Below are 27,818 nucleotides of genomic sequence, written 5' to 3'. Positions count from 1 at the left end.
CAGGGCTGGCCTCTCAGGATTCAAGGCAGGCTCAGGCAGCAAAGAAGTCTGGCAGAGTCCACCGAAGGTCACAGCAGCAGGCAGTCCTCAGAGTCCTTCTGCAGGTCCAGTAGTGAGCTGAAGAGTATGTCTGAGAGTCCTAGTTTTATATCCTGGTGCCCTGCTCCTGCAAGGTGGGAGAAATTTCTGGAAAGTTCCTTTGACATTCATTCTGGGAGTTCCCTGCCTCTCCTGCCCTGGCCCCACCTGGCTCCACTGCCCAATACAGGGTCGCTAAGCCTATTGTGAGGAGAGAGGTTACAGCCTATTCAGGTGCAAGTGAGGCTGTGCTCCACCCATCCCCATCTGCCAGTTGAGTCTCAGCTAACCCCACTATTGTGAGACTTCCTGGGAGGAATTCACAAAGTCTGTCAGCAGTAAGCAATTAGTACACCACAGCACACACAAGGCAGGGCACATCCTACAACCCATATTTACTAATAACAGCTACATTACTCTCAACATACCTCTTAGAGTCAGTAAATGTGACCATACAGCAGTTCTTTTTTAACTTACTGATCTTTCTACGCCTATCAAAATGAGTATTGCACCCAAATGCATGCAATTCCATCCTTGAAACAAAATCAGTTAGGCTAAGCTGGAAGCCATCTTAATTGCACATAGCCTTGAAATGGCAGATAACATAGAAATCTTAACCAAAATCTTTAAGAAATGTGTCACTTCCGCTTTAGGCTCCACTGACCCTTAGCAAGTCAAGATCTTGCACAGAAGCAAGCCTCTGGTCCCATGGTCCTCTCAATCTATCATATCTGCTCAACGCAACTGTAAACAGTTAAGAGCCAAATTAAGGCATTCCTATGAACTTATTGCCAAACTAGAATATAGGAACTTGATCAGAGGCTATAAATAATTAATTAAACTAGCTAAATCTGACTACTATACCTCTAAAATGAAGGAAAAAAACTAAAATTCTACTCAGGAACTTTTTTCTATCAATTGCGACCTTACACATCTTCAGGTGACCACTAAATCTACACCTCATTCACAAGCACTCTGCAATGAAATTGCCTCCTTCTTTGTAGATAAAATTATAACAATTAATTTCAGTTTTCAAAACAAAGGTCCTTCTGACCATGTGCTGACAGCTTAGTTGTGTCTAATTCTGGTTCCTTTCTATATGAATTAAGTCCTCTCTCACTAGATCAAGTCTGTTGGCTGTAACATTTAGGCCCAGATTTACAAACACTTTGGTCTATATTTATACTTTTTTAGCGCCGTTTGCGTCATTTTTTTACGCAAAAATGGCGCAAACTTACAAAATACAATTGTATTAAAAGTACTCAAGTGTGCTTGTCAGTTTAGACAAACAGACATGCGCATTTAGGTGTCAACAACCCAGCTGTATTTGACAGCCGGGTTGGATGAACAGTACAGACTCCCTGTGCCTGAGCGAGCAGTAAACCAGCCCGTTCAGGCCAATCCCCACGCTGCTTTTATGCTTGGTAATAGCATGAGAGCAGCGCGGGATTGCACAGGGAGTCTCTGAAGCTGCTGGGACCAGGAAGAGGAGCGCAAGACGGCTGGCAGCTCCAGGTATGTTTTTTTTATTAAATGACCCCTCCACATGTTCCCCCCTTGGGCACCCCCTCCACCAACCCCACTACTTTTTAATAGCATCTGTCATCACTGGAAAGCACACCTTTGTGACACGTTCCCAGGTTTAGTACTGGTAGTAAACGTGAATGCACCAAAAATCCATGGGTGAATGTGTGAGAACACCCACGCTCCACCCACGGAACGCCTTCCCAGGGCAGAGTAACGGAAGGCAGCAGCTTGCACTGCGTTACTCCAGATTTACTATCTCGCTTACTCAAGATTGCTCTGCATGGCATAGTAAATCTCACCTAAGGCTTGTGTTGCCCTTGAGACACCCTGTGTGAAGCAAGGGCAACACAATCATTTTGTAAATCCGGTCCTCTGTCTGAAGCATGTGGAGTGCAGTAGTGTCTTGTTCCAGGTATTCCACAACTTCCTGGATGCCGTGTTCTTTCTAATCAAAGCCCATTAGACTTCCACAACACCCCTGCAGAGCTTTAGAATATCAAGGTACAGTTTTATAGAACAGGACATTTCCCACAAGTCGTGGGCTGAGTTGATGAGACATATTGATCTGCATGTAAACATCTACACAGAAACTCCAAGTTAGCACTCTCTACATGTAACTTGTCTAAAATGAATTGTGGCATGACAACTACCCCTGACTCATACATGTTCAGACACAAGAAGTGAGCTTAGAAATAGTTATTTATTAGGTACATATGAGGCATCCAGCATCCCACTAGGTACATTATTTACAATATTATTATAACTGATGTAAGGATTTGATATTGTTACGTTCCTTTGATGGGGAAAGAAGTTCCACCCTATCTTCCCCGTGAACAAAGACTTATGTTATATAAAATGTATACAGTGCTCTGCTACCTAATGAGTTTATAGGAGTTTAAAAAGTAAGGCAAAAGGGCTCACACTGTACTTAAGGCATCTTTATGGGGACCAATGAAGGCTTGGTTAAACAGTCACGTTTTCAATTGATGTCTAAATAGCACTTAACTTGCCATTATTGGGTGAGTTTGCATTATACTATGCTGGAATCCACTCCTCCAGTGGCCATCAGCTGGGGGTGGGGGGGTTAGAAAGGCACCTACACCAGTGTTAGTATAGGAAGAGAAATGTCCAGCTCCCATGGAGTATGTAGTAGACCTTTAGGAGCTTTGATGGACAGTGCCAGGGGAGAGAGCTCAATCTTGGCAAACCTTTTAAAAAACCTTTGGCTGCATGCCTTTTTGAGGTTCTGCTGAGATTTGTCTGGAGCCATGAAGGAATGAACAAAATAAGATATTCTCTTTATGAACTTTTCACCAAATGAACCCTTGCATTAGGCCCAGCTCCTTATATGTCAGGTCTGGCAATTAGTGTCTATCTTCATTAAGAGGGATTACAGTAGCTCTGCTGACAGAGAAGAATCTACATTCCCTAAAAGGCAGTTAGCCCTCTAGCTCCAGCCTTTTAGCGGTGGTAGATCAAGGGCTTGCTTGGCACAGCTGGTTCTCCTCCATTCATAATTTGCACAGTGCGTCATACATTGTCAAAATCTGGCAAGTGTGCAAACTTGCTTAGGAGAACTAAGCTACAAGATTCACACCTTAATTTGTCCCTAATAACCGTGTCTGAGGTGTCCTAATCCAGTGAGCCACAGAATCTGTAAGAGTTAGGACGGGTCAACATCCAGCACCCTAGGATGCGTGACTGTATTGTGATCGAAGGATATGCCACAGGACTATCTACGGTGACATTGCCCATAGTAAGAGGCACTGGGACAAAATCTAAGACATCCTGATTCTCAAGCTGGAGACACTGTATTATCAACAGCCGGGGAACTATGTGGCCTACTAAATAGAAAACTTTCCCATGCTTGGTAGTATCTAGTGGCATCATGTCTATATGGACAGGCTTCCAGAAGCAAACAGCAGGAGTGTCCTCCTATACATCTTTAACTTAAGAGATGTGCCTCATAACGCCAAGAATCCACAGCTAAATGGTCCCTTTTAATTAAACATGTCTATCCACTTTGGTCAACAGAAGGATGTCCATCTGACTCTTCTGCAGAGTGAAAGACCTCTGTAAGGAGAGGCCCCGTGTGTGGCAAAGGACATAAATATGAAATGTGCTTCTCACAAGAAGCTGGAATAGAGCTTCCAACTGCATCACTCGTTGAAAGCATCATAGCATCTATGGCTGCCTGGACCAGAGTAGTCTGAACATTACAATCAGGTAGACGTTGAATCTTTAAGAGTTCCTTTACCCCTCTAGTGAGGGAACTGAGGATGAAACACCATAATCCACTTTGGGTCTTGCCAAGGCCAACTTCCTCAAAACAGTATTTTCTGTGATCACTATAGCACCACAACTTGTTTAAAATAACTTGGGTAAATAAAAAGCGAGCAGTCCTCTAAGGTGTCTAAGCCCTCAGAATTTAGGAACAATTAAGGGGCAGCTGGTTGCAAAAGGTGTGCCTTCCATATTCATCCACTTTCTGCACAGTATACCACATTACAAGAATGTGTAAACAAAGCTCTGACTGAGATGCTGCTGTGGAAAAGGAGTGCGTAGCGAGTTGCCAAGTCACACTCGGAGGATGTGACCGGGAAGAACCAAGAGGTCACCAGTGGTGGGGGGAGCATCACAGTGGCGTACACCCAAAGACAGAGCAGCTCCCCCAAGGGCATGAATTCTTTTCAAACTAAAATCTTTGATGAAATGCCACTTTCAGGACTCCACTGCCGTGCGCCTATCTTGCACACCGTTGCAGGAAAAGCAGCAAAGAACACCTAGGGTGAAGTGAATGCCCGCTGCTGCTCGCACCGTATAGAACCTGCCTATGGATCTCTGTAACTGTGACAAGACTTACCAACGAAACACATAGGCAGTGAGCATATTGAGGAATTAAACCCTTTAAGCATGTTTGTTTTTTAGCATTAGAGTTCATGTGAAATACTCGCCTGTTGGAGCTGCAAAGAAGAGAGAGCGGAACAGGGGGCTTGAATGGACTACTCATGGCTGGGATGACATGTAACATGTGATGACGTATTTTGTGCAACAGAATGGGGATGTTTGTGTTTACTGTATGACTGTCATCCAGTGCTTAATTTGTAAATAAAAACGTGCCGGTGCCCAAAGCGCGCCTCTGAAACATGTGGCTGCTGCAAGTTATTGTGCGAGCACAGAATACTGAGGCAGCGTAATCCTGAAGCCATCTTAGGCAGTGGTGGCTAGAGACATTTAAAAGTGGTGAGGCGTAAAAGTTGGGTATGACTTTTATGTAGAAAGTGAAGCGAGCAAGCTTAATGAACAAATGTGGTGCAAGGTGAGTTCTCCCGAGAAACAAAATGAAAAAAGATTGACAAACGGTGAGAAAGCAAGGTTTATAAAGCAGTGGGAACGTATAGACTTGAAATACTAAACACATTCAAAACTGCCCATATCTTACTGCATTAATACGTTTAACAGTTGCTTTAATGTGCAAATTGTACAGCACAGCAACTTCAGGCCGTTTAAAGCGTGTGCTTGCACTGCATGGAACATCAACTTTGGAAGAAAATGCTCTAACCAGGCATCAGAAGCACCTATAGCTGCTGGCTGCAATAAATCATACAGAAATAAATGCAGTCAGATCTTTAAATGGGACGAAAAAAGTGGGGGCTCTCTAAAAGGGAATATGTAAAATACTTTTCTGTGACCTGCCGCCATGGACTTTAATGTGGCGCTGCCCAATGGAAACATCGGGCTTGTGATAGTCAGATTGCCTAAGTTAAAATGTGGCAATGAGAGAGTTAAAGTAAGTTACTGGGGCATTTCCTGATAGTTCTTAGTGCAGCAAGCATCACATTTTATTAGTATCATTGATCTAATGTCACGCGAAAGTGATATATTAAACAGCTGAAATAGTCTATGTTTAAATCGTCAGCTCATGTTTTAGTCTACTTTTCAGGGTGCATTATTTCAAGCAATAGATCAGCTCTCTCACACCAGGTTAAAAGTCTTGTTAATACTCAATACCGAAAATAGGGTTTCCATTAAACGTCAGAATCGCAAAACACAATGTAGTTTATCTCTAAACCATCTTTTCCTGGAAACGTAGGTCTTGATCTTAAAAGATTCTCCGGCTTTAACAATGCGCTACTGCATTTTTTTGTGATTTTTGATCTTCTGCTATATATAAAAGCTGGACACCAGTTGATTGTTCATATTTGAATAACCAATTATTAAGATGATCTCGTTTAAGGTAGTTTTATTGTGTTATTTATTATCGTAAACAAAGATTTTCCACAAATGTACCATTATTCGTATTCTGAAAATAACGCAGTTCCAAGTTTTTCCTTCAGTATAGAATCTGGGAGTTTTAAGTACAGGGTCATATTTCACCAGCTCACATCAACCACTGCCCTGCAGCAGGTTAACACACAGTGTGGACAGCACTGTGGTCTCGCGCACACACCCGTGCCTCCAGCGTATTGGCACTTAGCAGGCTAGACTTTGGGGCACGACTGATGTCAGTGAAACGGAAGTTGTCTCGGATGAGAAAGTGAAGGTCTCGGGAAGGACAGGCAGCCACAAGCAATGCCGTGGTGGCTGCGCATCACGCCCTCTACTTGATAACTGTCAGGGACTGCTAAGATGCAAAATATGAGCTGCCTTTTGGAAGTCAGTAAAGTGCCTCAATGGAGAAAAGGATGAGTGCATGGGAGTAAGTACAGCATGAATGCTGTGAGTTCATGCATGAATGCTGTCAGTACAATAAACTAAAACAAGATTAGCATTATAACACTTACCGAAGACAGGGCACTAAATCACGTGCTTGCATACACTTCTATGACAAACGGGAAAAGAATGGCTATGGCTATGAATGGCGGAAGACTGCCCTCACACAGGGATGAAGGCTCCGACGCCCAAAATCACGACGCTAAAAGCATCACTGGCCTATATATGAATGACTAGGAATTTCAGGTGTGCAGCCCCACATCCGTAAAAGAGAAACCGCCCCTGATGTCGGGCATCTTTAACCCATTTAGAGCCACTCCCTTTTCCTTCAGCTCACTTTTGCACCTTTCTCCCTTTGTGACACTTTTTCGTTTTTCTCTTCTTCCATCTTTGCCATGTGTATTTTGCTCGCAGTAAATGCTTGAGGGAGAAAAATAAGTGCTGGTGCCTGCACCGGAAACCACCGGCTCAAATTAAGCACTGCTGTCACCCATGTTGAAGTCACGTGTAATTAACTTTTCTGCTACAGAAATTCAGTAAAGATTAGTCATATCTGAGTCTCTGGCCTTGCACCAGAATCAAGGTCAAAGAAGTATTGCTGTTGGATGCAAGCATTTTTTTGGGCTCGATTTGCTTTTATCCAACCTTGCTTCAGTGGAGGGAGGGGCCAGTAAGGCAGGTTGGTGGGAGTTACAGTCATAAGAGTGATACAGTAGCCGGGGTGAGGCAGGTTGGTAGGAATTAATCGTAAGTGTGACGCACAGTACATAGTGCGAAACGTTTTCTTTTTTTGCCAATACTGCAAAGCAAGCAAGGCCAATGGATCCCAAGGGAATTATTGGCTTTTCCAATGCTCGTTTTATCATAGGTGCGGATGTGCTTTGTGTTGGTCGTATTGAAATATGAGCAAGACTTGGTGGACTGTAGGGTGGGGGGACCTACAACCATAAATTTGATTGTGTTCTGCACAAGCATGGTCATGACAGGCTGGGTGATGCTGCTAGGTATTGGCACAGATAATCCAACCATGCTTTTTTAGGTCTGGCTGGAGAGCGCAGTTACTGGCAAAACGTACTGTTACCAACTTTTTAATTTATACGCAGAGTAGGCTTTGTTTCCAACCACAGGATAATTCTCCCTCACCTCATGCTATTGGCTGTTTAGTGTATACCCCCTCCTGTATGGGGGTATGTTTTACTAATCAAAAGTACACTGAATCATCACACATTCAATTTGTAGCTAAAGATGCACTGTATAAAAAAGCAATTGATTTTTGTTTTTAACTGAAATCTATTTTCAAATAATTTATCCCCAACCTGGATATTCATGGCAAGCCTATTGGCTTTGTCAGAGCTTGCCTCTTATTATTGTGGCAATGTTAGTGTACTCGCCTGTTGGTAATTTGCCATTTCTTCAGGATAACACAAAATAAGTTTTGTGCCATTTAGCGGAACCCTATTTTTGCTGGATACAGAACTCTTTACCCCTACTAACCACTGTCAAGTGCTTGTGCTCCTCGTTTCATTGTGGTAAAAATGGTATACTCCTGATTGCTGTATTAAACTTATATAGAATCCCTAGTATATGGTACCCACAGTGTACCCAGGCCCTGCAAGTTAAATTTCACCAGTGGGTTTCAGTACTCATTGTGCCAACCCCTACAGTGACAGAGTTAAGCATATCTCCCATGCCTACCACCCTAGCGTGACAGTGCAGGCTTCCTTTTAAATATTAATCAAGGACTCTTAAGGTAAGTCCCATTGCCCATAGAGTAGGGTGCATGGGATTTAAAAATAGGAAATTTAGAAGTTAAAATATTTCATGTATAATTATGGCCAGAAAGCATGAAATCTATTTTCACTGTAGCAAGGCTGGGTGCTTCCATAAGGAAATGCTGGATTACTTCATAACACTTTATAAGCTAATTTCGGATTGGTAACAGTTTGAGAACTATTTCAAGGACCCTTGTTAATAGTTAAAGAAAATACAATTTAATGGTAAAGTTGAATTTTGTCTATTACAGGAAAAGGTACCCTTTGCTTGCCTACGGCCTCTGGAGGTCTTTCTGTAAATATTCAACTGTCACCTGGGACCTGCCCGCAGAGCATGGACAATGGCCTTAGGTGTGGGGATGTTCTTCTGCCCTAACAGGGTGGTTTAGGGGCTGTGCCCAGGCCTTTGGTTCACTTCAAAGGGGCCTGTCCTTTTAGTCAGCCAGGTGCCAAGCCCGGTGGGTGGAACAGCAGTCAAGGATTAGAATGACCAACATGGTAGGGCTGTGAGCATCCTCTTCGATATTAGAGTTTTACATTTTGCTTGAATGTCACATGCTGTTTGCCAGTTTGGCTGAGGTTTTAAACAACATAACCTTTGTCCTACAAGACTTCTGTCTTTGTTTGGGTACAAGGACTGAATAAAACTGGATTTTAGTTTTAGAGGTTGGAGGACACTAGGATTACTATAGTACACTTCCCACAGAGCCCCATTGGTTAGAGCGGCCCCAGGGGTCATTCCCACCTAAAAGCTTGTGCCAAGCATAAATGTGGCATTTCCAGGCACTCTCTTCAGAACACTCCTGGACCTGTGGAAGGTATTAGGAAGACTGAACCTGCTGTCTGAGACCTGAGAACAGCCAAGAGGACTAGACCTGTCCTCCCTCTTGAACCAGGACTAAGAAGTGGACTCCAAGGGTCATAAGGCTGACCTCATGTTCAGGCCACAGGGATACAAGCTACAAGAGGCCTTTTCCTGCAGCTGCCCCGCTGACCAGTGGCAACTGGACCTGGACCTGGACTGGCCTCTCCTGTTGGGTTTTGTCAGCCGCCCTGTAAGTCTGTTAGTGCCTCCCCTGAGGCTTTAGAAATGTACTCCTATGGTGGAATAGGACTCAAAGAACTAAAGTTAGAAGTGTATCCAACCGGCACTCTACCGCGGTCAGCCTTAAATTGCATCTAGATCCTGTTGTACCACAGCAATGACTATCATTGGCACTTTATGCTTCTTTGCGCTATTTTAATTTACTTAAAACTTAAAAAATGTATATATTTGGTTGTCCTTATTGGATTTTTAAATTTTGTTTATTAATTATACTCTATTTTTCTAATTGCTTTTGCAATTTTTAAAGATTTGCATTTCGACATTAGTACTGTTTTAGTACAGCATAAATACTTTACACATTATCTCCAAGTTAAGCACATCTGCCCTCTGACAGAGCTACCAGGGGAAACACGTGTTCAGCCTGTGAAGGATTGTGGTTATAATTGGAGGGGGTACCTATCCCTTCAACTAACACCCCAATTTCTTACATTACCCATTATTGTTAAGTGCAGTATGTAGTAGCTTAAAGAGATAGAGAGTCTGTCTCTCTATCTCTCTCTCTCTCTCTCCCTCCCTCCCTCCCTTTCTCTCTCCCTCGCCCTCTCTCATAAGGTAGTTAGTATGAAAAAGAAAGAATCACAGTGGAACTAAATCAAACTTGTTAGGGTTTTGCAATGTAACGTAGTAAATTGTAAAATCCATCAAGTTTGATTTGTTTCCACTCAGTGTTTATTAATTAGTAAATAAAAACGTACTGGTGCTGAAAGCTCTCCTCTCAAACACACGGCTGCTGCAATTAAATATGCTTGCACAGAACATTGAGGCAGCGGTAATTCTGAATCCATCTTAGGCCTCTTCAGTCCATTTACAGCTTCTTCCTGCCCCTTCAGTTCACTCTTGCAGCTTTCTCCCAATGTGGAGTTTTTCCGTCCTTCTCTTCCTTCGTCTTTCCCATATGTGCCTTTTGCTCGAAGTAAATGTCTGATGCAGAAAACTAAGTGCCAGTCCTTAAAAATAAGTGCTGGTGCCCCCCCCACTCGAAACCAATACTTAATTTGTAAATAAAAATGTGCTGGTGCTCAAAGCTCTCTTTTGAAACAAACAGATGCTGCATTTAAATGTGCGAGCCTTCTATGGCCTCTTTAATCCATTTACAGCCACTCCCTACTACTTCCGCTCACTCAGGCAGCTTTCTACTTTCTCCCTTTGTGATGCTTTTTAGTTTTTCTCCACATTTCCCATATGTATCTTTTGCTCATACTAAATGTCTGATGCAGAAAACCGGAAACCACCGGCTCAAATGAAGCTTTGCGGAAACCACTGGCTGCTCAAATTAAGCACTGTTTGCACTGCGATTCTTTCTCTTTCATACTACCATACGGCACCATTCTAAAGTTTTGAATGGAGCCTTTCAGTAGTATGAAAAAGAAAGAATCACAGTGCAAATAAACCAAACTTGTTAGGGTTTTGTAATGTGCATTGGCAGCCCGGAGTAACCCATGTGGGAATGCCATGTGGGGGAGTTATGGAAGCCACAGCTGTCAGTGTCTGGAATGGTTTGGACCAGCGTGTGACGTCTTGCTTAATAAAGAGCGTGTCCACTTAGGCGGGGACAGGCACAATCAGGACAGTGATGGAGTGTTATTTCTGTCCGTGTTCTGAAGCTACTCAGAAAAAGTGGGTAATCATGAAATTACAAACATGTCAACATTTAAGAGGAAAGTGGGAGAATGTATTTCTCCCCTTGAGGCCTGAATCAGGTCTATTGTATTCCAAGTGTGGTGCTGCAGGATCTGAGATCAAAAATGGTAATGTGCTTTTTTTCTTTAACCTGCAAGGAGAAAGCGCTATGGCAGGCAGAAAGAGCGTGACAAAAATGTTGTGCACTGGCCTGCAGCAGCAGATTACTGGCAGTGCGTACTCCATGTCACTAACAACAAGTCCCTATCGCAGAAGCCCTTTATCAGCTTCATCACAAATGTTTTCAGGGAGAAAAATTGAAGTGCTTCTGAGTCCTGGCTTACATCTCCCCCACCCGTCAAAAAAAGTGACATAAGGGGGAGCCGCAGCCAACGGCCAATAGGTCAAGGGAGTCACAAGTCGAAAAAGTTTGGGAACCACTGCCGTAATGCATAATCATTGCCTATCTACAAGGAGTTTTCTCATGCCCTGTACTAATCACGCAAAATGAAGATGTAACAAGTTACTCCCAAAGCTGAATTATGCCAAAAGCATACAAACCATATCCTCAGGGGAAACGAGAAGCAGCTAAGCTAGTGAGTGAAAGGCATGTTGTGTTTGCCTGTTTCTGAATAAGATTTACATTTAGCCGCACACTGCCCGCAATGTCTCAATCAGTAAACAAAGCTAGTCCACCCTGCATTTTCCCAATTCCAATAGAATCTTTGTAGCTGCGAAAAGGCCATTCGACCTGTGACTCCCTTTTTAATGTGTTTACAGAATTGTATACAGCTCCTGAAATCCTGATACACAGTTAGCTCCAGTAGTACTACTTCCCCCATTACAAATCCGACTTTCATGAGATTCACAATATAAAATGTACACATGCAGTGGTATACGAATGTACGCGTATATTTTAAGGAATCGTTCAATTGTAGATTTATATTTTTTTACCAAACAAACAAAACGTTTTTCCTGGTGAAGGACACCCCAATCCAAACATATAGGGGTGTTCCCTCCAATTTCCACCTTGGAAACACAGTTACAGTTTGAAAGTCTTACTCACAGGGGCGTGGCGGGTACCCTTTGAAAGTGGTGGGTTGAGTAAAGTGCCCCATCACTTCACAAAAAAACCCAAAATAAAACACCCCCTTTCATCCAAAACCCCAAAGGAAATCACCCCTCCCTCAAAAAGCCCAAATAAAAACATAACCACTAACTACAAAATAAAACACAACCATTACACCTACATGCATTACACATTTCAAATAACATTTTTTTTAAATGGTACTTACCCACAGACCTGGGCATCTTTCTAGGTGTTCTTTTGCTGTCTGCTGCACGAAGAGCTCCCCTAACCAATCAAGACACTGCTCTCATGCTGTTAACCAGCATGAGAGAAGCGCTTGGATTGGATGCATCAGGCTGGCTGGAGGCTCCTTCAGGCCCTGGAGGCCTGTACTTAGTCTCCACCCAGCTGTCTAATATAGCTGAGTGGAGAGCTTCAAAGTTTGCATGTCACTTTGGCCCGCGCAAGACAGCAGGCCAAAGTGACATGGCCACTTTGGAGCATCCAGTCAGCCCTGCTTTAGTCTTCCATGCTGCCAATCGGCAGCAGAAGACATGCCCAGCATGTCTCGGGGCTGCTGCAGTGCACATCGGTAAAAATAAAATGGCAATGAAATCTTTTCATTGACATTTTATTTCTTCCTGCAGGGTCCTGCACACCAGGCAGGGGGAGCGACACTCCTCCACAGTCGTGAAGAAACCGCCTCTGGTTACTCAGGAACTAAACTACCTGCAAGGGGTAAGTGAATAGTCACAAACGTATGAGTACGAATTTTCACCCACTTATAGAAGTAGACCCTACCAGAGGAGCAAACAAATTCATCCCTAATCCTAAATGAATGACTGACAAAATTCAATCATTATAGCAGAATTCCCACATTTACTATGCAAAAGTAAAATACTGTCAATCCGAGTTCAGCAAATAAGGGTTGGGAATTTACCCTTGTAATGAAAATGTCACTTACCCAGTGTACATCTGTTCGTGGCATCAGTCGCTGTAGATTCGCATGTTTTGCATAGCTCGCCATCTGGTGTTGGGTCGGAGTGTTACAAGTTGTTTTTCTTCGAAGAAGTCTTTCGAGTCACGGGACCGAGTGACTCCTCCTTTTGTCTCCATTGCGCATGGGCGTCGACTCCATCTTCGATTGTTTTTCCCCGCAGAGGGTGAGGTAGGAGTTGTATTGTAGTAATAGTGCCCATGCAATGGAGTGTCTAAGTAGGTACCTATTTAAGGTAAAAATAATATATATACAAATAGTTGAAGGTACCCTCCGAACTGCTACAGGCTCCCGGGGAGGCGGGTGGGCATATGCGAATCTACAGCGACTGATGCCACGAACAGATGTACACTGGGTAAGTGACATTTTCAGTTCGATGGCATCTGTCGCTGTAGATACGCATGTTTTGCAAAGACTAGTAAGCAGTTATCTCCCCAAAGCGGTGTCTCAGCCTGTAGGAGTGGGAGTAGTCTGAAACAATGTTCTTAATACGGCTTGACCTACTGTGGCTTGTTGTGCGGATAACACGTCTACACAGTAGTGCTTGGTGAATGTGTGAGGCGTAGACCATGTGGCTGCCTTACATATTTCTTGCATTGGGATGTTTTCTAGAAAGGCCATGGTAGCACCTTTCTTTCTGGTTGAGTGTGCCCTTGGTGTAATGGGCAGTTGTCGTTTAGCTTTAAGGTAGCAGATTTGGATGCATTTAACTATCCATCTGGCTATACCTTGTTTTGATATTGGGTTTCCTGCATGAGGTTTTTGGAATGCAATAAATAGCTGTTTAGTTTTCCTGATGCTCTTTGTTCTGTCAATGTAATACATTAATGCTCTTTTGACATCTAAAGTATGTAGTGCCCTCTCAGCTACGGAATCTGGCTGTGGGAAGAACACTGGAAGTTCCACTGTTTGATTTAGATGGAACGGTGAAATTACTTTTGGTAGAAATTTAGGATTAGTCCTTAGGACGACCTTATTTTTGTGTAGTTGTATAAAAGGTTCTTGTATTGTAAACGCCTGAATCTCGCTTACTCTTCTTAGAGAGGTAATGGCGATGAGAAATGCAACCTTCCATGTTAGGAACTGTATTTCGCAGGAGTGCATGGGTTCAAAAGGTGGACCCATAAGTCTAGTTAAGACAACATTTAGGTTCCATGAAGGAACAGGTGGTGTTCTTGGTGGAATAATTCTTTTAAGGCCCTCCATGAATGCTTTAATGACTGGTATCCTATATAGGGAAGTTGAATAGGTAGGCTGCAGGTATGCAGATATTGCTGCAAGGTGTATTTTAATGGAAGAGAAAGCTAGGTTAGATTTTTGTAAGTGAAGCAAGTAACCCACTACATGTTTTGGGGTTGCGTGTAATGGTTGGATTTGATTAATATGGCAGTAGCAAACAAACCTCTTCCATTTACTGGCATAGCAGTGCCTGGTGGATGGCCTTCTGGCTTGCTTTATGACTTCCATACATTCTTGGGTAAGTTGTAAGTGTCCGAATTCTAGGATTTCAGGAGCCAGATTGCTAGATTCAGCGATGCTGGATCTGGGTGTCTGATCGTTTGGTTGTGTTGTGTTAACAGATCCGGCCTATTGGGCAGTTTGATGTGGGGTACTACTGATAGGTCTAGCAGCGTTGTGTACCAGGGTTGCCTTGCCCAAGTTGGTGCTATTAATATGAGTTTGAGTTTGTTTTGACTGAGTTTGTTTACCAGATAAGGAAGGAGAGGGAGAGGAGGAAAAGCGTAGGCAAATATCCCTGACCAGTTGATCCATAGGGCATTGCCGTGGGACTGCCTGTGTGGGTATCTGGATGCGAAGTTTTGGCATATTGCGTTGTCTTTTGTCGCAAACAAGTCTATTTGAGGTGTTCCCCAGAGCGTGAAGTAAGTGTTCAGAATTTGGGGGTGAATTTCCCATTCGTGGACCTGTTGGTGATCTCGAGAGAGATTGTCTGCGAATTGATTCTTAATTCCTGGGATAAATTGTGCTATTAGGCGAATTTGGTTGTGAATTGCCCAACGCCATATCTTTTGTGCCAGCAGGCTCAATTGCGTTGAGTGCGTCCCCCCTTGTTTGTTTAGATAATACATTGTTGTCATGTTGTCTGTTTTGACGAGAATGTATTTGTGAACTATTATTGGTTGAAAAGCCTTTAGTGCTTGAAAAACTGCTAGCAGTTCTAGGTGATTTATATGCAGTTTTGTTTGATGTACGTTCCATTGTCCTTGTATGCTGTGTTGATCGAGGTGTGCTCCCCACCCTGTCATGGAAGCATCTGTTGTTATTACGTATTGTGGCACTGGGTCTTGGAAAGGCCGCCCTTTGTTTAAATTTATATTGTTCCACCATAGAAGCGAGAGGTAAGTTTGGCGGTCTATTAACACCAGATCTGTAAGGTGACCCTGTGCTTGTGACCACTGTGATGCTAGGCACTGTTGTAAGGGCCTCATGTGCAGTCTTGCGTTTGGGACAATGGCTATGCATGAATACATCATGCCTAGGAGTTGTAATATCATCTTTGCTTGTATTCTTTGTGTTGGATACATGCGTTGTATGATGTTGTTGAAATTTTGAATTCTTTGTGGACTTGGAGTGGCCACTCCTATTGTTGTGTTTATTATGGCTCCTAGGTATTGTTGTACCTTGCATGGCAGAATGTTGGATTTTGCGAAGTTGACTGTGAACCCTAGTTTGTAGAGGGTTTGTATGATTTGATTTGTGTGGTGTGAGCACGTTATTAACGAATGGGTCTTGATTAGCCAGTCGTCTAGATACGGGAATACATGTATTTGCTGCCTTCTGATGTGTGCAGCGACTACTGCTAGACATTTGGTAAAGACTCTTGGTGCGGTTGTTAAACCGAAAGGCAGTACCTTGAATTGGTAGTGTATTCCTTTGAAAACAAACCTTAGGTATTTCCTGTGCGATGGATGTATTGGTATATGGAAATACGCGTCTTTGAGGTCTAATGTTGTCATGTAGTCGTGTAGTTTCAGCAATGGTAACACTTCTTGTAGTGTGACCATGGGAAAGTGGTCTGATTTGATGTATGTGTTTAGTATTCTTAGGTCTAGGATTGGTCTTAGCGTTTTGTCCTTCTTTGGTATTAAGAAGTACAGTGAATAAACTCCTGTGTTTATTTGTGTGTTTGGTACTAACTCGATTGCATTCTTTTGCAATAGTGCTTGAACTTCTATCTCCAGGAGCTCGGAATGATGTTTTGATAAATTTTGTGCTCTCGGTGGTATGTTTGGAGGGAATCGTAGAAATTCTATGCAATAACCATTTTTGATAATTGCTAGAACCCAAGTGTCTGTAGTGATCTCCTCCCATGCTTTGTAATAATGACCTATTCTTCCCCCCACTGGTGTTGTGTGGAGGGGGTGAGTGACATGTGAGTCACTGCTTAGTCGTAGGGGTTTTGGGGCTTTGAAATTTTCCCCTATTCCTAGGGAATTGCCCTCCTCTATATTGGCCCCGAAAGCCTCCCCTGTACTGTCCCTGGTAACTGGATGTTGTTGCCTGTGAGGTACTGGCTTGTGTGGCTTGACCCCGAAACCCCCCTCTAAAGGGTGTTTTGCGGAAGGTGCTGTAATTTCTTCTGCTCTGCGGGGAGTAGAGTGCGCCCATGGCTTTAGCAGTGTCCGTGTCTTTTTTAAGTTTCTCAATCGCCGTGTCCACTTCTGGACCGAACAGTTCTTTTTCGTTGAATGGCATATTGAGAACTGCCTGCTGAATCTCTGGTTTAAACCCAGACGTTCGTAGCCATGCATGCCTTCTGATGGTCACAGATGTATTTATTGTTCTTGCAGCTGTGTCTGCTGCATCCATGGAGGAGCATATCTGGTTGTTTGAAATGTTCTGTCCTTCATCAACCACTTGCTTTGCCCTCTTTTGTAGGTCTTTGGGTAGATGTTCAATGAGATGTTGCATCTCATCCCAATGGGCTCTGTCATAGCGCGCAAGTAGTGCCTGAGAGTTAGCGATGCGCCACTGGTTTGCAGCTTGTGCTGCGACTCTCTTTCCAGCTGCATCGAACTTGCGGCTTTCCTTATCTGGGGGTGGTGCGTCCCCAGATGTGTGGGAGTTGGCCCTTTTCCTAGCTGCTCCTACAACGACAGAATCTGGTGGCAGCTGTGTAGTGATGAAAATAGGGTCTGTAGGAGGCGCTTTATACTTTTTTTCCACCCTTGGTGTGATTGCCCTACTTTTGACCGGCTCCTTAAAGATGTCTTTTGCGTGCCGAAGCATACCAGGGAGCATAGGCAGGCTTTGGTAGGAGCTGTGGGTGGCGGAGAGGGTGTTGAATAGAAAGTCATCCTCGACTAGTTCTGAGTGGAGGCTTACATTGTGGAATTGTGCTGCTCTAGCCACCACCTGAGAATATGCAGTACTGTCTTCTCGTGGTGATGGCTTTGTAGGGTATGCCTCCGGATAGTTATCTGACACAGGGGCGTCGTATAAGTCCCATGCGTCCTGATCCTGGTCACCTTGGCTCATGGTGGTGTGAGCCGGGGAATGTGATGGAGTTTGTGCTGGTGAGACATGAATTATAGGTGGAGGAGAGGGTGGCGGAGTAACCTTTTTCACCATTTTTGTTTGTGGTGTTTGGTCAGTTTGAAATTCCAGTATTCTCTTTCTCCTAATAGGGGGAAGGGTGCTTATCTTTCCTGTCCCCTGCTGTATAAAAATATGTTTCTGCGTATGGTCTACATCGGTGGATTGCAGGTCTTCCTCAAACCTATGCTTTCGCATTTGTGAGGTCATTGATTGCTCTTCTGTATAAGAGCCTGAAACTGGGTCGGTTGCAGGTTGTTTTGGCACCGAAACCCTGTCTGCATCTTTTTTCGGCTCCGAGGTGACTTTTTTCTTTTTCGGAGTCGAAACATCTCGGCGTCGATCTTCGTCGGTGCCGCTGTCTCGGCGTCGAGCCGTGTCTACACCGCTATCTCGGTGTCGATGTATGTCTCCAGCACTTTCTCGGTCCCGAGAAGGCTGCGTGCCGGTGTCTCGACCGGAGTCGGACGGTCTTGGCACTGTTTGGGCCTTTTTCGGTGCCGACGGTCGGTCACCGAATTTATGGGTGGAGCCATGGCCTGGTGGCAGTGGCGTCCCCTGGGCCTTGACAATCTTCTTATGAGTGGTTTTCGACGTCTTACTCACGGTTCGTGGATCGTCGAATTCCTCGGAGTCCGATTCGTGTATCGAAAAGGTTTCTTCCTCTTCTTGTATCTCGAACTCTCGGTGGGCTGTCGGCGTGGACGCCATTTGAAGTCTTCTGGCTCGACGGTCTCGGAGTGTTTTTCGGGACCGGAACGCACAACAGGCCTCCCAAGTGTCTTCACTGTGCTCAGGTGACAGGCACAGGTTACAGACCAAGTGTTGGTCTGTATAGGGGTATTTGTTGTGGCATTTGGGACAGAAACGGAACGGGGTCCGTTCCATCGGCGTTCTTCTACACGCGGTCGGGCCGAGCAGGCCCCGACGGGGGATCGAAAACTACCCCGAAGGGCTCCGGAGCTCTTCGATCTTCGATGCGGTGTTGCTTCTAACTACACCGATCCCGAACGCAACAATACCGACGAATATCTTCCGAAATTTAGCTGTTTTTCCGTTCCGAAACTCGGAGCGACAGGAACACGTCCGAACCCGATGGCGGAAAAAAAACAATCGAAGATGGAGTCGACGCCCATGCGCAATGGAGACAAAAGGAGGAGTCACTCGGTCCCGTGACTCGAAAGACTTCTTTGAAGAAAAACAACTTGTAACACTCCGACCCAACACCAGATGGCGAGCTATGCAAAACATGCGTATCTACAGCGACAGATGCCATCGAACAATATGTTTTTGGACACTTATATTAAGCTTTGGTGTGCAAAAAGGATAAAGTCACCTTTCTTATAACTTTTACCTTTACTACTCAGTAAGCTACTTCCATTCTTAACTTGTGGGTATGCCTGTTGTTTAGTGATGAGATCAGCAGCTCATTCAATAGGAGTCAATCCAGAGCTTTGCATGCCTGTAGTCATACACAGCATATCTCCATTCTCAAGCCCATGTGCTCCCTCGCTGGTTTCACTTTCACTAAAAGTGTCTGACCAAAGGTTGAGGAGTCGGTGAAAGGGCATTAATAATTGGAAAAAGTCTGTGGACTGACAGTTGCGTAGGCATCATAAAAGTAACTTTAACCTAATCTTAAATCTTAACTCAACTCACTCTGTGAGTACATTTCCAGCAGGCGAGATTGAGAAAATAAAGAGATGTCAGCCTAGATCTAAGCAAACAGGTTGTATAGAAATGTTTGGTGTAACCTTGCATTGCTTCAAAAAGAACTCTTAAGGCTCGATAACTGGAACATCTTGCCAGACCTGTTCCCGCAGGCTCAAACTGCTGCAGGATCAGCCTTGACCGTGCCTACCTGCCCTCCATTTTCAGCTAGGTGATGTTCTTCACTAGTGCCCTTTACCAGAAAGTCGGCTATTTCTCTCGGAGATGCCCAGGTATTCAAATGCTAGAGCCTCAGGAAACATACTATAAAACTAAGCAATGTAAGGGAGAGGAGCAGGACTCTCCCTCCCCTCCAGGGATAATAGGTCTGGCACCCAGGGGACAAACCTACTGTCCACTAGGGGAGGCGGATTTGGTCATTCCGAAGTACCTGGAGTATAGCAAAGAAGTAGACTAGGGAAAAGCCGTACCAGAATGTCAAAGATGACTAGGCAACCTTGGCTATCCCTGACCATCTGGAGGACCCACGGGGTATGAGGAGTTCAGGGAAAACATACAGGAATCCTTCCCTCCAGTCCTGCATTAAGATATCCTCCAGGAATCAAAACCTCCTGTCCATCTAAGAAGCGAAATCTTCACACTTTCTACTCACACAAGTTGCAGAGGCATCTATAGATGGACAACCTTGTATATGCAGTCTAGGACTTCCCGGATAGTCTCCCACTCTTGAGATATTTGGAGAGGGGCCTGCCATTCTGATGATCTTGCTTGTCGATCGTCGCAGGAGCATGCCATTTTGAACTCCTCTTCACACCGAGCAACTGCTGGCCACTCTCTGAAATCAGCGCTGGGGGTGTGATCTTGTCTCTGTAGACCACGCATTAAAATGCATGTGTTGATAGCATTAAAGAAGAATAACCCAATAAATGAAGGCTCTATGACTCAGCGTGTGTAACACTAGCCAAAAAACAGTAAAGAGTGAGTGCCTATAAATCACTATTATTGCTTTAAGCACCATTAACATAACATAACAAAACAAGCACACCATCTCATAGGAAAAACAAATTTATTAGTAAACCTTCATGTACAATATGTTAACCAATTAAGGCCAGGCATATGAGTGGTATAACTAGTTAGTGAAGATACACAAATGACAAGAATATAGGCATGCATACGGGAAAATAGCACCACATGTTCAAGTAGTGAATGGCTTCATTGGCCTTTCCTGTAAAGGTGAAATAATATATTGTTTCCTAGGAAACCACCTTTCTGTGTTTGGCAGTGAAAGTTATAAGTAGTGCAGCTTCGGTTCCAGTAAACATTGGAAGACAGTGGAACGAAATAGCTCTGCTACATACAAGGCTGCAGAGACACGTGTCACCTGCACACACTGAGATGTAATTTCCACAACACAAATCTTGCACGATGGGTGAAAAATTCACATATTTGGACAAATATGAAAAGAAAAAGATGCTCGAAGTCAGTCCAAACCGAGTTGAAGTAATAACAGTGCATGCAGTAATGAGTCATAGACAATAAGGGCCAGATGTATCAAAGGGTTTTATCCATTATGTGTCTGTGGGCAAATGGGTTCGTACCTATGGCCCTAAATGAACTATTAATGTCTGACAGTGAGAGATACGTGTGAGATATAGCAAAAAGGAATAGTTGACAGTGATTAGTTGACTACATCTTGTTTTATAGATTGATAGAATTGGGCACATTGTATTCGCCAAGGTGAATATTTATATAAAGAAAATTACTGCAAAAATCAAGTAAAATGACCACTAAAGCAGAAATACAAGTTTATCTTTTATGCACTAGAAATTAGACTACAGGTACAGATCAGTAATTTTCTAATAAACAAAACACTCCCTACATTCATTGTATATGAACCTACATCAAAATTCCAGAAAACCTTTACAAATATTTAATTAAAAAATAGCAAAAGATGTAAACGAAATCAGTAAACGTTTTCAGATACCTCATTCTTCCTGTTGATTAGAAACTTTTGCTTTTTCGCCACTGACCGCCCAAATAATTGGACCCTCATTGTGGCCGTTCACAGCCAGGCTTTCTTTTTAGAGTATCGGCATTCTACAACAAAGAAGCCAAAAAGTCAACCAGCAGCAGATCCTACATTACCTGGGGTAAAAGAGGGCAGCGAGTATTGTAAACTCAGCTAGGAACTTCAGATCAACAATCCTAAAGTTCCCACTCTGGAAAGGAAAATAACAAAGCACACAGTATTAGTGAACGAGAAGGCACTGGGCGTCTCCAGCATGCCTTGACTAAAGTGAGTAACAGCCCCAAAAGCAGAGACTTGTGGAAGCAGAGCAGCTATCTACCTTTGCTGAAGACCTGTAAGGATCTGCTACAGGTACCCAGAGCACAAGTGAAATGAGATCTAAACCATCACACACAGGACTACAAAAAACAGCATTGTGTGCCCGCTGGTCGCACTCTTTAGTAAACAACCGTACAGTAGCCACCTGAAAAAAACGGTAAGAAGACGTGTAAACAACCATTGGCTGATTCATGCATCCTAGTCACAAATATGTATCCCAGGTTCACATACTGCACCACCACATTTGCGCAAAAAAAAATGTTTTTTGTGAAATGAAGTCAGCTTAGCCAACTCAGCTGACTGATGTTGAGTGACATCAACACTGATGCCCTCTCTTACAAGGCACGTCTGAACGGTGTACTTTGCGAGTGCGTCTGCACTGACAAATAGAGGCAGTAGCGATTTCTCTACGAGAACATGTGCTTTCCTAGCACTTCTGGATGAGGAGATGGTAACAATGGGCTGGCAAGGAGTGTGGCAGATCCTGTGCATTTCACGAGAACCCAGGCATCATGTCTAACTAGGTTTACAGTAGCTGTTAGGGTGGAGGAACAGTTATAAGTCTGTATTGTTTCAGAGACCCCTTGTGTATTTTAAAACAGATATACTTTTGACTGAAATTGTGAAAACCGACCTAGCAAATCTTGAGTTTGGTTGCAAACTAAGTTAAAAACCAGTCCCTTCCAAAAACCTCTCAACATGGGGGACACAAGTCTCAAGGCCCAATTGAGATTGGTGCACCATCTTGTTTCTAGGGGGTACTTGTTCATCTGCTGGTTTTAGCCCCTGGTGTTGCCGCTCAGTGGCGCCAATGGAGTCTGCAAGTGGATGTAGGGTGGACACACAAGAGGAAGCCATGTATCACACAGGATGCCGCTGCATGATCGTCTGCGCTGCTGGAGAAAGCCCAGTGACTACACCGGCTTCTGTTCTGAGGCCGTGCTGGAGGACACATGGAGACCTGGCGCACTAGTCAACACTCAACGAAAACAGCTGTTCACTAGAAAATAACACGGCTTTTATCTCGAAACAATCCTAGGACGTTTACAGTTCTGTAAAACACATTAAAATGTCCTTGTTACACGATATCTTTCCTCCATTTGAATGTGTTCTTTAGATTTCAGGTTATGTGCCTTTGTAACCCTTCAGTTCAGTGGAGACAAAGCTCAGATGTGTGTTTTGTGTGATATTGTACCGTTTGCATTGTTGGCTGCTCCAGGATATAACAGGACAGTCAGTGAGAGCATCTGCTACAGACAGGTAAGGCAGTGTTACAGTACTGTGGAATGCATAGGCACTTTAGGAAGGTTATAACAAAATGATCATCTCACAGTCAAGTAAAGGGCACCAAAAAGGTGAGTTATACATGTGGTGATGGTGTGCGTAGCTACTCTTCACAAGTGTTCGTAAAACCCAGAGCGCTTAGCAGAGACCACGAAGCCCGCTATGTGCCTGCAGCTGATGGGCTGATACGCCACAGTCGCCGCTGCAGTGATTTCAGTCGCTGCAAACGTAGTGAGCAGGTGTTCATGAGCAGCAATGCTTGGTGGAAAGCACGGAGGAAACCTGGCTGACAGGCTCCTGCACAACCCTCCATTTTGGTGTGACAAAGTCATAGGAAGCGGCTGTGTACCGAGGAGAAGAAGCAGCATAGCTGGCTATCCAGAAGGTGCAGAACAGCCATTGTATTCTAGAAATGCTGCCTCACCATTTAATCAGACGGCAAGGTTCACTTCTTCCCCTGGAGATGCCACACAGTTACTCAGGTAGTGCGGGGCAGCGCTTTATATAGAAGATGCCATACAGATGTTTTCCCACGTGGCAAAGATTAACTCTTCATTCAAGAGGCTCAATATACTGATGAATTTTTTTTTGTAGAATGGAATACCGGTATTTATGCCTGGACATGCTGGACCACTCAAATATTTATAGATATATGGTCGTTTTTCTATTGGTGTAGAGTTTTTATGAGTGGTATACTGTTGTTGTTTATCCGGTGATGCACTGTGATTGTTTCTTGCCACACACCACGCACTGTAGCTCATGTAAAAGTAAGATTTGTTTTCCAGTGTCGTATTATAGCTGTTTTTACCAGTGGCATCTAGCAGCCATTTTCTCAGCGGGGCTCTACAGTTGTTTTCTCCAGTGGTGCTCGACAGCTGGTTTTCCGGGGGACACAGCAGATGTTTTCCTAGTGGTGTTCAGAAGTTTTTTCAGTGGAAGCTGTGGCCATTTTTGCTAGTAGCACACTGTGGTGGGTTTTCCATTGGTGCACCTCGTTAAAGAGAGCAGCATATCCTTGGGTGCGGAGCCGCTGCCCAGACACGGGGTGCAGTCGGTTGTTCACCTTGTCATGCATGGGCAGTGTGGCTGCACCAGCCTGTGAGCCTGGAGTTCACAGGGCCCTGCACATGCTCTAATACCTGAAGGCAGCAGCAGTATTACACAAGGTATTACCCAAGGGCGAGGGCGTGCAGGGCTTCTGGTTATCTGTGGCTGCCACATCCCATTGGTGCAGTAACCTGTTAATCAGCAGTGACGGGGACCTGGAGGGCGGAGACAGTGCAGTTGGTTACCTGGGACTCTGTCGCAAGAAGCACCAAAGTTGCTTTCTCAGTGGTGCAGAACGGTTCTCCAGAAAGCAGGGGTGCAGTTTGCCCCTGTATCCATGGGGGTGCAGCACATTATTTATGAGGTACGGTGTGGTTGTTAACGTGCAATTGCCATGATCATTCTGTGTCTTTCCTGTTCTGGAATCGCCACATCTGCGGAAAATAAACATATATAGCTTTATTACAGTAACCATTTCTTTCCGCAACACGCATATGAGAATGCATAAAAAGAATAACACAATGAACACGGAAGTGATGTTATCAGGGCCGGCTTTTGCGCTGGCGGCGCCCTGTCCGACAGTCCTTGTCGGTGCCCCTCGCCCCTTGCCCCCTCGGATTCACTCAGTGTTGCTGCGAGAGAGAAGAGTTTTGTCTAGGGGCAGTTTTGGCTCGTCATCAAGTAGTGCCGAGGGTTAATATGCCTGTCGCAAAGAATAGTTGGATAGCTGAGTGGATTAGTAAAGCCAACCTCGATGTGTGCGAGAGCGGAGCTGTGGAGAGATGAGGCACGTTTGCAAGGTCATGGGGGCCGAGGTCACCGAAATAGATGTCGCACCGGCTGCCACCAGCGCTGCAGCCGGCCCTGGCCTGGGGGTGATACCGTGATGTGCTAATACAACTGCTCAGAAACTTGTGTTACTGTGAGAAGGTAGCCTCTTTCTAGCCTTGTTACCCCCACTTTTGGCCTGTTTGTGAGTGTATGTCAGGGTGTTTGTCACTGTTTTCACTGTCTCACTGGGATCCTGATAGCCAGGCCTCAGTGCTCATAGTGAAAACACCATGTTTTCAGTATGGTTGTTATGTGTCACTGGGATCCTGCTAATCAGGACCCCAGTGCTCATAGGTTTGTGGCCTATATGTATGTGTCACTAGGACCCTGTCACACAGGGCCCCAGTGCTCATAGGTGTGCATGTATATGTTCCCTGTGTGGTGCCTAACTGTCTCACTGAGGCTCTGCTAACCAGAACCTCAGTGGTTATGCCCTCTCATTACTTTCAAATTGTCACTAACAGGCTAGTGACCAATTTTACCAATTTACATTGGCTTACTGGAACACCCTTATAATTCCCTAGTCTATGGTACTGAGGTACCCAGGGTATTGGGGTTCCAGGAGATCCCTATGGGCTGCAGCATTTCTTTTGCCACCCATAGGGAGCTCTGACAATTCTTACACAGGCCTGCCACTGCAGCCTGAGTGAAATAACGTCCACGTTATTTCACAGCCATTTTACACTGCACTTAAGTAACTTATAAGTCACCTATATGTCTAACCTTTACCTGGTAAAGGTTAGGTGCAAAGTTACTTAGTGTGAGGGCACCCTGGCACTAGCCAAGGTGCCCCCACATTGTTCAGAGCCAATTCACTGAACTTTGTGAGTGCGGGGACACCATTACACGCGTGCACTACATATAGGTCACTACCTATATGTAGCTTCACCATGGTAACTCCGAATATGGCCATGTAACATGTCTATGATCATGGAATTGCCCCCTCTATGCCATCCTGGCATTGTTGGCACAATTCCATGATCCCAGTGGTCTGTAGCACAGACCCTGGTACTGCCAGACTGCCCTTCCTGGGGTTTCACTGCAGCTGCTGCTGCTGCCAACCCCTCAGACAGGCAGCTGCCCTCCTGGGGTCCAGCCAGGCCTGGCCCAGGATGGCAGAACAAAGAACTTCCTCTGAGAGAGGGTGTGACACCCTCTCCCTTTGGAAAATGGTGTGAAGGCAGGGGAGGAGTAGCCTCCCCCAGCCTCTGGAAATGCTTTGTTGGGCACAGATGTGCCCAATTCTGCATAAGCCAGTCTACACCGGTTCAGGGACCCCTTAGCCCCTGCTCTGGCGCGAAACTGGACAAAGGAAAGGGGAGTGACCACTCCCCTGACCTGCACCTCCCCTGGGAGGTGTCCAGAGCTCCTCCAGTGTGCTCCAGACCTCTGCCATCTTGGAAACAGAGGTGCTGCTGGCACACTGGACTGCTCTGAGTGGCCAGTGCCACCAGGTGACGTCAGAGACTCCTGCTGATAGGCTCCTTCAGGTGTTAGTAGCCTTTCCTCTCTCCTAGGTAGCCAAACCCTCTTTTCTGGCTATTTAGGGTCTCTGTCTCTGGGGAAACTTCAGATAACGAATGCATGAGCTCAGCCGAGTTCCTCTGCATCTCTCTCTTCACCTTCTGATAAGGAAACGACCGCTGACCGCGCTGGAAGCCTGCAAACCTGCAACATAGTAGCAAAGACGACTACTGCAACTCTAACGCTGATCCTGCCGCCTTCTCGACTGTTTTCCTGCTTGTGCATGCTGTGGGGGTAGCCTGCCTCCTCTCTGCACCAGAAGCTCTGAAGAAATCTCCCGTGGGTCGACGGAATCTTCCTCCTGCAACCGCAGGCACCAAAAAGCTGCATTACCGGTCCCTTGGGTCTCCTCTCAGCACGACGAGCGAGGTCCCTCGAATCCAGCGACACCGTCCAAGTGACCCCCACAGTCCAGTGACTCTTCAGCCCAAGTTTGGTGGAGGTAAGTCCTTGCCTCACCTCGCTGGGCTGCATTGCTGGGAACCGCGACTTTGCAAGCTACTCCGGCCCCTGTGCACTTCCGGCGGAAATCCTTCGTGCACAGCCAAGCCTGGGTCCACGGCACTCTAACCTGCATTGCACGACTTTCTAAGTTGGTCTCCGGCGACGTGGGACTCCTTTGTGCAACTTCGGCGAGCACCGTTTCACGCATCCTCGTAGTGCCGGTTTCTGGCACTTCTCCGGGTGCTACCTGCTTCAGTGAGGGCTCTTTGTCTTGCTCGACGTCCCCTCTCTCTGCAGGTCCAATTTGCGACCTCCTGGTCCCTCCTGGGCCCCAGCAGCGTCCAAAAACGCCAAACGCACGATTTGCGTGTAGCAAGGCTTGTTGGCGTCCATCCGGCGGGAAAACACTTCTGCACGACTCTCCAAGGCGTGGGGGATCCATCCTCCAAAGGGGAAGTCTCTAGCCCTTGTCGTTCCTGCAGTATTCACAGTTCTTCAGCCTAGTAAGAGCTTCTTTGCACCAACCGCTGGCATTTCTTGGGCATCTGCCCATCTCCGAGTTGCTTGTGACTTTTGGACTTGGTCCCCTTGTTCCACAGGTACCCTCAGTCAGGAATCCATCGTTGTTGCACTGCTGATTTGTGTTTTCCTTGCATTTTCCCTCTAACACGACTATTTTGTCCTTAGGGGAACTTTAGTGCACTTTGCACTCACTTTTCAGGGTCTTGGGGAGGGTTATTTTTCTAACTCTCACTATTTTCTAATAGTCCCAGCGACCCTCTACAAGGTCACATAGGTTTGGGGTCCATTCGTGGTTCGCATTCCACTTCTGGAGTATATGGTTTGTGTTGCCCCTATCCCTATGTTTCCCCATTGCATCCTATTGTAACTATACATTGTTTGCACTGTTTTCTAAGACTATACTGCATATTTTTGCTATTGTGTATATATATCTTGTGTATATTTCCTATCCTCTCACTGAGGGTACACTCTAAGATACTTTGGCATATTGTCATAAAAATAAAGTACCTTTATTTTTAGTATAACTGTGTATTGTGTTTTCTTATGATATTGTGCATATGACACTAAGTGGTACTGTAGTAGCTTCACACGTCTCCTAGTTCAGCCTGAGCTGCTCTGCTAAGCTACCATTATCTATCAGCCTAAGCTGCTAGACACCCTATACACTAATAAGGGATAACTGGGCCTGGTGCAAGGTGCAAGTACCCCTT

General features: G+C 45.0%; 1 protein-coding gene across 1 annotated transcript in view; it reads right to left on the bottom strand.

Annotated features, from left to right (window-relative positions):
* Nucleotides 1-20,158: 20,158 nt before the first annotated feature.
* Nucleotides 20,159-27,818, bottom strand: part of LOC138282672 (RING finger protein 151-like) — a 160,697-nt gene continuing 153,037 nt past the window's right edge. The window contains exon 7 of the mRNA XM_069220483.1: nt 20,159-24,221. The gene's annotated coding sequence lies outside the window, so the exon portion shown is untranslated. The remainder of the gene's footprint in view (nt 24,222-27,818) is intronic.

The sequence above is a fragment of the Pleurodeles waltl genome, chromosome 2_2, assembly GCF_031143425.1.
Source record: "Pleurodeles waltl isolate 20211129_DDA chromosome 2_2, aPleWal1.hap1.20221129, whole genome shotgun sequence".
NCBI classification, from domain to species: domain Eukaryota; kingdom Metazoa; phylum Chordata; class Amphibia; order Caudata; family Salamandridae; genus Pleurodeles; species Pleurodeles waltl.
The sequence above is the reverse complement of the archived record's forward strand: the minus strand, read 5'-3'. Positions and strand labels throughout refer to the sequence as shown.